The sequence below is a fragment of the Orcinus orca genome, chromosome 1 (genome assembly GCF_937001465.1).
Source record: "Orcinus orca chromosome 1, mOrcOrc1.1, whole genome shotgun sequence".
Classification (NCBI taxonomy): Eukaryota; Metazoa; Chordata; class Mammalia; order Artiodactyla; family Delphinidae; genus Orcinus; species Orcinus orca.
The window spans coordinates 127791073-127800970 of NC_064559.1; the positions used below are offsets into that span (position 1 = coordinate 127791073).

General features: G+C 37.5%; 1 pseudogene; it reads left to right on the plus strand.

Moving 5' to 3' along the window:
- Window positions 1-6833: 6833 nt before the first annotated feature.
- Window positions 6834-8531, plus strand: LOC101278024 (eukaryotic translation initiation factor 2 subunit 3-like; annotated as a pseudogene).
- The last annotated feature ends 1367 nt before the right edge of the window (window positions 8532-9898 follow it).

A 9898-nucleotide genomic window follows, 5' to 3' on the forward strand; every position in this document is an offset into this window, starting at 1 on the left:
TCAAGTCAGTTCTGAAAGCCTCAAGAGAGAAATTCTTGGGTTCTTCCCAAATCAGAGTCCATAAATTGATGTCCATTCTGCTTCTGCCGCAGACTAGCCTGTGCTTATGGAATTTGCACACTTAAGAAAATATATCTCAACTCATGGCAGGAAGAGGCCGCTTTCTCTGAAGGAAAAAATCATGCTGCATGAAACCAAGATGCTGAATAGGGCATACATTAAACTCTATAGAAAATCCTATATGAATTTCAAAGATATTTATTTACTGTATTATCTGTGTAAAACATCATACTGGGTATTTTTCTTTGTTGTTTATCTCTATTTGGGGTCCGTATTTCCTTTTAACAAACTAAATTACTAGAACATAAGCAGTGTAGAAGGGGTAGAAAAAGTCAATTTGTAGGAGAAGCCGTTTTCTCTTAAATCTGAATTTTGTGCACTGTAGAATATTGGTAACTAGTAATCTATATCTCATTCAACAAGTTAAGTCCCAATTTCTCTGGAAACTATTAATGCGGATTTATAGACCCTTCAAGATAGATCCACCCCAACCTTAAAAATGCCCTTAAATCCAGGCATGTATTGGTCATCCCACAGGGGCAACATTTACAACATTTCCACACTTTTCACTAACAAGGTAGCATCCTAGCATATTTTATATTTTCAAACTGTTAGAAATAAACTGACATTTGGGTCAGCATTGTTTGTTGAGAACTGACCTAGGCACCCATCAAGTTCAGTACAATCGCCTTTGCTCGAAAAGTGGACAGGATAGCCGTGAATACTGTGAAGGTAACTTCGGTTTACATTTTGAAAGTCTTTTGAAGGCGCTGTTGTCTGAAGAGCAACATCTCTTTCCGTTTTTGTCTCAGGGAGGCTGTCACTGAGTGTACTACCTGCTTTTCTGTGGGTGGATGCATTCGTGTCTTTCATAAGGACTCCACGTTCGTATCACTGAACTGTGTGTTTCTGTCTCAGCCAGAGAGCTCAAGGACAACTTTGAATTGGGTGCATCATGTAATAGACTAAAAATCAAGAACAACAACAAAAAGACCTTTGTAATTTCAACTAGGAGAAAATAGGCATTTGCAATGAAATTAAATGTTTGGTTTAGCTTGGCCCCTAGGGGATAGTAATGTTCATTTTCATTTAGAATTTGTAGACTTTGCTTAAATGAGGGGCAGAACCAAATGACCCTGGAGACTAAATTACCTCTTAGCTTTGGAAATGGAGTTTACCTCGAGCCAGAATTGAGATGAATTTGTGGTGAGTTGATGGAAAATCTGGAAACATTTGCTCACTTGGTACCAGGAGTACAGATAGGCAGAGGAGGCAAATTCAGATGAATTATCCCCCATTCCTAGTAAATTCAGAAAAAAATCATTATTTAATTAGCATGAGTTCAATGCAAGCGTTTGCTATTCCTTTGATGCCTAAAATTAAAGAACAATTTCCTTTTCTTTTATAAACAAGAGCAATGTTAAACAAACAAACAAACAGGTGTGTCCACCTAGGAACACCAAGGCAGGCAGAAGAGAAAGGACACCATTTGGCCCTGTGTGCAACAGCTGTGCACAAGCTCTGTGTTGCCTGCCGTCTTTCACCCCAATGGAAATGATTCCGTTTGCTTGCAATTATAGACTCCTATTGATTTCCAATTTTCACCAGGCATGTTCAAGTCTCTTGGGCTCTGGGCGCTTGTAGATTCTTATCAGTCTTGCAGTGAGGAAACAATGTGGTAATGTAATTGGCACCAGTGCAGCAATATGAGATTCCTATTCTACTTTCAATTTTGTCCTTTATTGCAGTATCTTAATTATATATCTTGCCATATATATTTAGAATTACATACGTACATAAAATTCTATTGGTTACGATTCCTTGGAAAACCCTGTATATACACACACGTATTTAACACCAATGGACTCAGTGAATTCTCAAAGAGCAGACTATATTTTAATAGTAGCCTGTGCTTATCTATGGAATCCCCCCAAATCAACATAGCATTCTGAATAGATTGGGTTGTATCATCTTACTCTTTTAGCTTGCTTTGACTTCCATCTCTAGAGTAATAATGGATTCACGATTACACTGCAGCTGCTGTCTCAAGAGCTACTTATATGGGGGAATCTGCATTCAGCAAGTGTTTATTTTATGTAGTGGAGTGCCACCCAAACAGTTCTGAGCTCTTACCAAAAAGTCATCCAGAAAGCACACTTCACAAACTCTAGTGGGTAACATGCAATTACTTTCTTTTTATCATAAAATATCCGAGTAATGCTTTTATTTGATCTAGGGAAAAGACTTTCTACCAATTCTAATTTTTCCTGCAGGATGTGTGTTCGTGTTCTAAATCTTAACTTACCAGTACAGATTGTGAGGTTTGATGAGTGTTAAACTGTAGAGCCATAATAAAAGTCAAAGTGATTTGTCAAAATTTGGAGGAAGTGTAAATGGCTACGTTTCAATTTGTGTCTGCAAAGAGTAGGTAGTAGTAATTGCTTTAGCGGGATGATCAGGATGAAATACAGTAAAAAATAAAAAATCTTAATTTCTTCTTTATGAGATTGTTACAGAGTCAGTGCTTTGAGTGGCACCTCCCCACGCGATCGCTGGTGTATTGTGCTGAAGCTTCACTAGAGAAAGTGCGTGCTTTCATCCGGCCTCTGCAGGGCACGTGCTCTGTTACGTGAAGAGCATGACAAATCTGTATAGTTTCCAATCTCTTCTTCTATTTTCACTTCTACAATCTTAGAGGAAAAAAGCTCTGATAAAAATAAATGTAGCTGTATTGTAATCTTCATGTAGTCTTGTGGTTAAAGAAAGAAAAGTAAATATTAAAAAACCTCTGTGTTTTAGTTGGGAACACAAAATGATTTATTTGCTTCTGCATATACCCTTTATTTTTACTTTCTGATCTTTCTACTGAGACTGGATTTCACTAGAGTCCCCACGGTAATGGGGCCTGGTGACTAATCCACTGAGCCATACAAACCCCATCTGCTTATTCATTTTGACATTTTAATAATATCCCATTTGGACCTTTGTTCAATTTTGCTTTGTGTGCTACATCTTTGTTTTAACATTATATCTGAAATAATTTACTATAATGAATACTATCAAAGCTCCCTAATTAAAACACACGGAAAGTTTTTTGTTTGTTTGTTTTTTTGGTATGTCAACTATGTATACTTTCCATGGGAAATGTACCCACTAAAATTTGTCATATGGACCATCAAATTGTCCTCTTAATTATTGTTCATTGTGTATTTTACTTGGAATAAAGGAAAAATATGTCATTAAAAAAGCAACATCAGGGCATCCCTGGTGGTGCAGTGGTTGAGAGTCCGCCTGCCGATGCAGGGGACACGGGTTCGTGCCCCGGTGCAGGAAGATCCCACATGCCGCGGAGCGGCTGGGCCCGTGAGCCATGGCCGCTGAGCCTGCGCGTCCGGAGCCTGTGCTCCGCAACGGGCGAGGCCACAACAGTGAGAGGCCCGCGTACCGCAAAAAAATAAAAAAGCAACATCCTATTTTATTTCCATCTTACTCAGAAATTCCTGTATGGAGTGTTTTTCTCTGTAAATACCATAATAGATTATTCTAATGGCACAGCAGAGTACAGAGTAGGATAGCTTCAGACAACATTGCTGATGACAGAAGTAATGTTAAATGCTGACTTGTTTCGTTTTATAAATATGTGATTTCTTCAAATGAAGATTGATTATGACCTAGTATTTACATACATAAATCATACATATTGTGACAGACTTGTAACATGCTGTATGTGTTGCCCTCCGGGAGCTTGACTGTATTCAGCATATGCCACAGTCAAAAGCTTATTATTTATTATTGATTAATTCACATACTCCCTTTCACTCATACCAAAATATTGAGGAATATTGTAGAAGGAAGAAGGAAGACTTAAACACGCATTAGAAGATCCGCCAAATATTTACTCAAGTCTTCATAGGACACTAAACACACAAAAATCCTATAATTTAACCTAGATTTTTGTAGCAGGCACAGATGGTAAAGCAAGTGATAAATCATTTGCAGGATGTTAAGCTGCAAACAGAAAGTTAAGCATGATCCAGACTGTAAAGCAATGTAGGAGTCCAAGTGTGAAAAGATTTAAATAATAGAACAGTAACACGCAACACATTTTCTCTCTTTTCCAAGTAATCTCAGTAGCATTAGAATTTACCAGTGGCTGCTGCTCTAATAAAATAATTATATTTATAGAGTGCTCTTCAGAAGGTAATACCATTTTACACACATTATATCTCATTTAATCTTCTTGAAAACACTGAGATCAATATAGAAGTTCAGAGAGGTTAAGTGGGTTGTGCAATATTACACATCCAGTAAGTAGTGGAGCAGAATCTCAATGCAAGCTTGTGACCCCAAACTTAGTGCTCTAAGTTTCATCACCATGGAAAGCTGGGAAACACCACGTGCTGTGCCTTCATCCCAGGGCTGATTCATTCATTTCAGCCATCTTTTACAATGTATATTAATAGCCATGGTGTTAATGACCATCCAGTGATCTGTCAGTCACTTAGAGAGTAAATAAATATATTTATTCTGCCAAATTCATTGGTTCTGCCACATATTAATAATCTATACAGGAAAAATGAGGTAGAGAGTTGAGATACTAATCAGACATCATAATAACTGAAGAGATGGCTCACCTGTACTATGGAGAGGTAATGCTGTAGAGAGAAAAGGACGCAGGCATTAGAGTTGCAAAAGTCCAGGTTATTACCATGAATTTTCCATATATGAGCACAATTTGAGCAAATTAATTAATTTCTATAAGTTTTAGCCACCTTAAAAACAGTTTCTTTAAAGGGTTAAAAATATGTAGAGTTACTGTCACATAATGGGCACTCCATAAGAGTTATCATTACCATGAGTATAATTTAGATAGTGTATCTAAGCACCACGTTGACTTCAACTAGGAACTTCCAGGGGACATAATTTTAAGAATTAAATAAAGAATAAAACCACTGGTATCAGTTTGCTAAATATTTAAAATACTTGAAGACTGGTTATTAATCACATTGTTTTCTAGTTAATATGGGTAAACATTTATGATTCATATCTAAAATTATACTTAAAGGAGAAGGAAATTTACTAAGAATTTAAAGGTCAGGAGTAAAATATGATCAGTGCCACAGAATTATATCATTTCATGATATCTGAGTACAAAAAGATGTGATGGCTTTTATTTCTGGAAAAGTGGGGAGATCAATTTATATTTGACATTATCAGCACATCAATGATAAATGAAATCTAAAAAATTAAAAAACATCAGTGGGTACCCAAATATCTAAAAGGTGCCAACTCATAATACTGAAAAATCCTAACACAATATCATAGAACAGGAGAAATCAAATAAGCAAAGAACGGAAAAACAGCTATTAGAACCATAAGAGCTGCTTTATTTGTATATATTTAATTTTGAAATTTAAGGATGGCCAATTGATAGCAAAACATCCTACTATGATGAAAGTTTTAGTTCCCTCAAGAGAAGACTCCAGATGACAACTAATGATAAATCATTCATCTTTGTGACTATATTTTCACCAGATGTTTTTAATGGTATAACTTCTGAATGAGTTATACTCTATCTGGGTTGAATTTTGTGCACCAAATTGTGAGTATGTAAGCCGAGAAAAATTGGGCTCCACAGTTTGACTCTAATATGTAAAGATTGACTGGGCCAGTAGGTGATATTCCCTAGCTAAATTCTTCATTAACCTTTTTCATATAATAGAGGCAACCAATTGGCAATTTAAATTAGATGAAAAAATCCAAGATATCAGGGAATATGAGATATTGTTTGCTATTAGATAAGAAAAGAAAGAGAAAGAAGTCTATGAATAAAACCCAATGGGAAAAGTTCAGAGAGACCAGATGTCTGTCTGACCTCAACAATAAGAGCAAAGACAGTATCCTCAGAGAGCACAGGAAAAGAACAAATGAAAAAGATGAAAAAGACAAAGAACTAGAAATGTAACTCTGGAATCATAACAGGAGAAATTATCCAGAGTTTCATCAGTTTATCTGTTCCAATGTAGAAAATTCATCAGGCAAATAGACTGGTAGAGATAAGAGAAATACTCCTAAATTCCAAAGATGATTTAAGTTTAACCAAATTTTGAAAAAAATTGTTGTGAGTACAGCTGAAAGCTTCAATAAAAGAACCAACAGAATGTTTCTCCTTTGCAAAGATGGTCATAAACTAAAAAGAGATTTGAAGAGTATTCAAGTCAACACAAGTCTAGACTGTCAATAACCCCCAGATCCCAAAAGACGATTTCCAGTCTGGCATACAAGAAGCTTGGAAGTTACCATTTCATCCTAACAACAAGTAAAAGCTAAACATAATGAAAAATCAACTCTTCTTAGATCCATAAGAGAAGTGAAGTCTCAGGGCAAACTGCTGTCCCCCTCCAATTGAGAGACTGAAAGGCAAGCACATAGAATCAGAACTTACCAACACAGAAACTCACGAGCAGCAACCTCACGGGAACTAGTACCATCAGGGTAGGGAAACCTAAAATGTAATCAATGAATTGCTGAAGGCTCAGTGTGGACAACTTCTGAGAGTTAAAAACTCCAGGAAGATTCAGTCATAAGGGGGTCCCCGCACTTTTGTGAGTTTTACCTTTACAAGCTTGACCTTTTGTGAGTTTTACCTTTAGAAGTTCTCACAGTGAATATCGAAGAAAAATCTCCTTGTGCTTCTGGCAGGAGGAGGGGTAAAGGAACCATCTTGAGATATGTCAGAGCATTCTGTTCTTCATAACAAGATCTGTCCTTAGATGGCGGGGGGCGAGGCTGGTGTGACTCTGGGGCAGCAACATCTTTCTCGCCAAGATCTCACCACACTGGATGTTACCAGGTTGACTCCACTCTTGCATGAAGTTATCAGCAGACAAGCCACAATTAATATAGGTACACTTGGTCACATTGCCCATGGAAAATCTACCTTTGTGAAAGCTATTTCTGGAGTTCACACTGTCAGGTTCAAAAACGAACTAGAAGAAATATTATGATCAAGCTTGGATAGGCTAATGCCAAGATTTACAAACTTAATGAGGCAAACTGTCTTAGCCAGAATGTTACAGATCTTGTGGAAGTAGTATACCTGATGAGTTTCCTATAGACATTCCATGGACCAAAGGGAACTTCAGACTAGTCAGACATGTTTGCTTTGTTGACTGTCCTGGCCATGATATTTTGATGGCTACTGTGCTGAATGGTGCAGCAGTGATGGATGCAGCTCTTTGGTTAATAGCTGGTAATGAATCCTGTCCTCAACCTCAGACTTCTGAACACCTGGCTGCCATAGAAATTATGAAGCTGAAACATATTTTGATTCTGCAGAATGAAATTGATTTGGTAAAAGAAAGTCAGGCTAAAGAACAGTATGAACAGATCCTTGCAATTGTACAAGGTACAGTAGCAAGAGGAGCTCCTATTATTCCAATTTCTGCTCATCTGAAATATAATACTGAAGTTGTCTGTGAGTATATCATTAAGAAAATTCTAGTACCTCTAAGAGACTTTACTTCAGAACCCCAACTTACTGTTATTAGGTCCTTTGATGTCACCAAACCTGGCTGTGAGTTTGATGACCTTAAAGGTGGTGTGGCTAGTAGTAGTATTTTAAAAGGAGTATTAAAGGTGGGCCAGGAGATAGAAGTCAGACCTGGTATTGTTTCCAAAGATAGCAAAGGAAAACTCGTGTAAACCAATCTTTTCCAAAATTGTATTACTTTTGAGGAACAAAATGATCTTCAGTATGCTGCTCCAGGGGGTCTTAGTGGAGTTGGAAGAAAAATTCACCCCACTTTGTGCTGGGCTGACAGAATGGTGGGGCAGGTACTTGGTGTAGTTGGAGCTTTACCAGAGATCTTCACAGAATTGGAAATTTCCTATTTCCTACTTAGACGACTTCTTGGTGTACACATGGAAGGAGACAAAAAAGCAGCAAAGGGTCAAAAGTTATCTAAGAATGAAGTGCTTATGGTGAACACAGGATCCCTTTCAACAGGAGGAAGAGTTGGGGCAGTCAAGGCTGATTTGGGTAAAATCATTCTCACCCATCCTGTGTGCACAGAAGTGGGAGAAAAAATAGCCCTTAGCCAGAGAGTTGAGAAACACTGACGTTTAATTGGTTGGGGTCAGATAAGAAGAGGAGTAACAATCAAGCCACCAGTAGATAATGACTGAAGATTATCAGTTAAATAATACATTTGGATGAAGTCAGAATTTCTCTTAACAACCTAGGGGTAAAATTTCAAAGCAATACTGGGGATACAACTCATTGCCTTAGTAGAAGCCATAAGGTTGTTTTCATTTTCTTCTGATGAAAATTAGCCTCTACTACTAAAATAAAAAATAGGGTCTATAATAAATGTCAGAATTGGCACATTGATGGATTTAATCCACATTTTATCAGTAATTGATCATTAAACAGTGTCACATTTGTGCATCAATTCAGGTTTGAAATGAAACTGCTATTACAACTAGACTTTGCTATAGCATACATACCACTGAACCTGTTTGAAATAAAATTTTTCTCTTATTTTTTCAAGAAAAAAAAAAAGAAAAATTATTTAACCAGAGCCTAACCTGCTGGGGTTTTATTAGTGCCTAACTGAAATGCGAAAAGGAAAATACACAACTCCAGCCTTTTTTAGCCATCCTGTCTCACTTGAGAAGTGGAAGGAGGAGGAGAACTGAAAAATATGCAAGCAGAGAGATAGTTTAAGAAAAAAAGCCAAAAAATGAATGCTACAGATAAAAAATAATGTAACAGATGTGAATAATGCTTTTGATAGGTTTACTAGTAGACTGGACATGACTGAGGAAAGACTCTTTGAGCTTGAAGCTATCTCAGTAAAAACTTCCAAAACTGAAAAGCAAAGATGAAAAAAAAAGACTGAAAAAAATCAGAACAGAATAACCAAGAACTCTGGGACGACTACAAAAGATGTAACATAGGCATAATGGGAATTCCAAAAGGAGAAGAAAGAAAGAAAGAAAAAAAACAGAAGAAACATTTGAAACAATAATAGCTGAGAAGTACCCTAGATTAATGTCAGACAACAAACCACAGATCCAGGAAGCTCAGAGAACACCAAGCAGAAAAATTCCCAGAAATACTACACCTGGGCAAAACATTTTCCAATGATAGAAAAATCAAAGGTAAAGAAAAAGTCCTTAAAGAAGACAGATGGGGGACAAAAACCTTACCTGTAGAGGAGAAAAGATAAGAATTACATCTAACTTATCCTCAGAAACCACACAAACAAAGAGTGTGGAGTGAAATATTTAAAGTGTTGAGAAAAGACACCACCAACCTAAGATTCTGTACCCTGCAAAATTACCCTACAAAAGTGAAGGAGCAGGGCTTCCCTGGTGGCGCAGTGGTTGAGAGTCCGCCTGCCGATGCAGGGGACACGGGTTCGTGCCCCCGTCCGGGAAGATCCCACGTGCCGTGGAGCGGCTGGGCCCGTGAGCCATGGCCGCTGCGCCTGCGCGTCCGGAGCCTGTGCTCCGCAACGGGAGAGGCCACAACAGTGAGAGGTCCGCGTACTGCAAAAAAAAAAAAAAAAAAAAGTGAAGGAGCAATAAAGCCTTTCTCAGACAAACAATCCTCAGATGCCTAGGTTAATTTGTCACATAGCAAGGTCAAATAATTGAAACATGAGTAGGGAAGTAATGTCCTAAAAGAGTCTAAGAAGATGAAAGATGGATAATCTTAGCCCAGTTTCTCAAAATGTTAGCTGCATTGGCAATACTTCAAAGTATAGTAAAATCTTAATTGAGCAATAGGTTCAGTTAACAAAAGTCACCTATCAACTTTTATAAGAAGAAA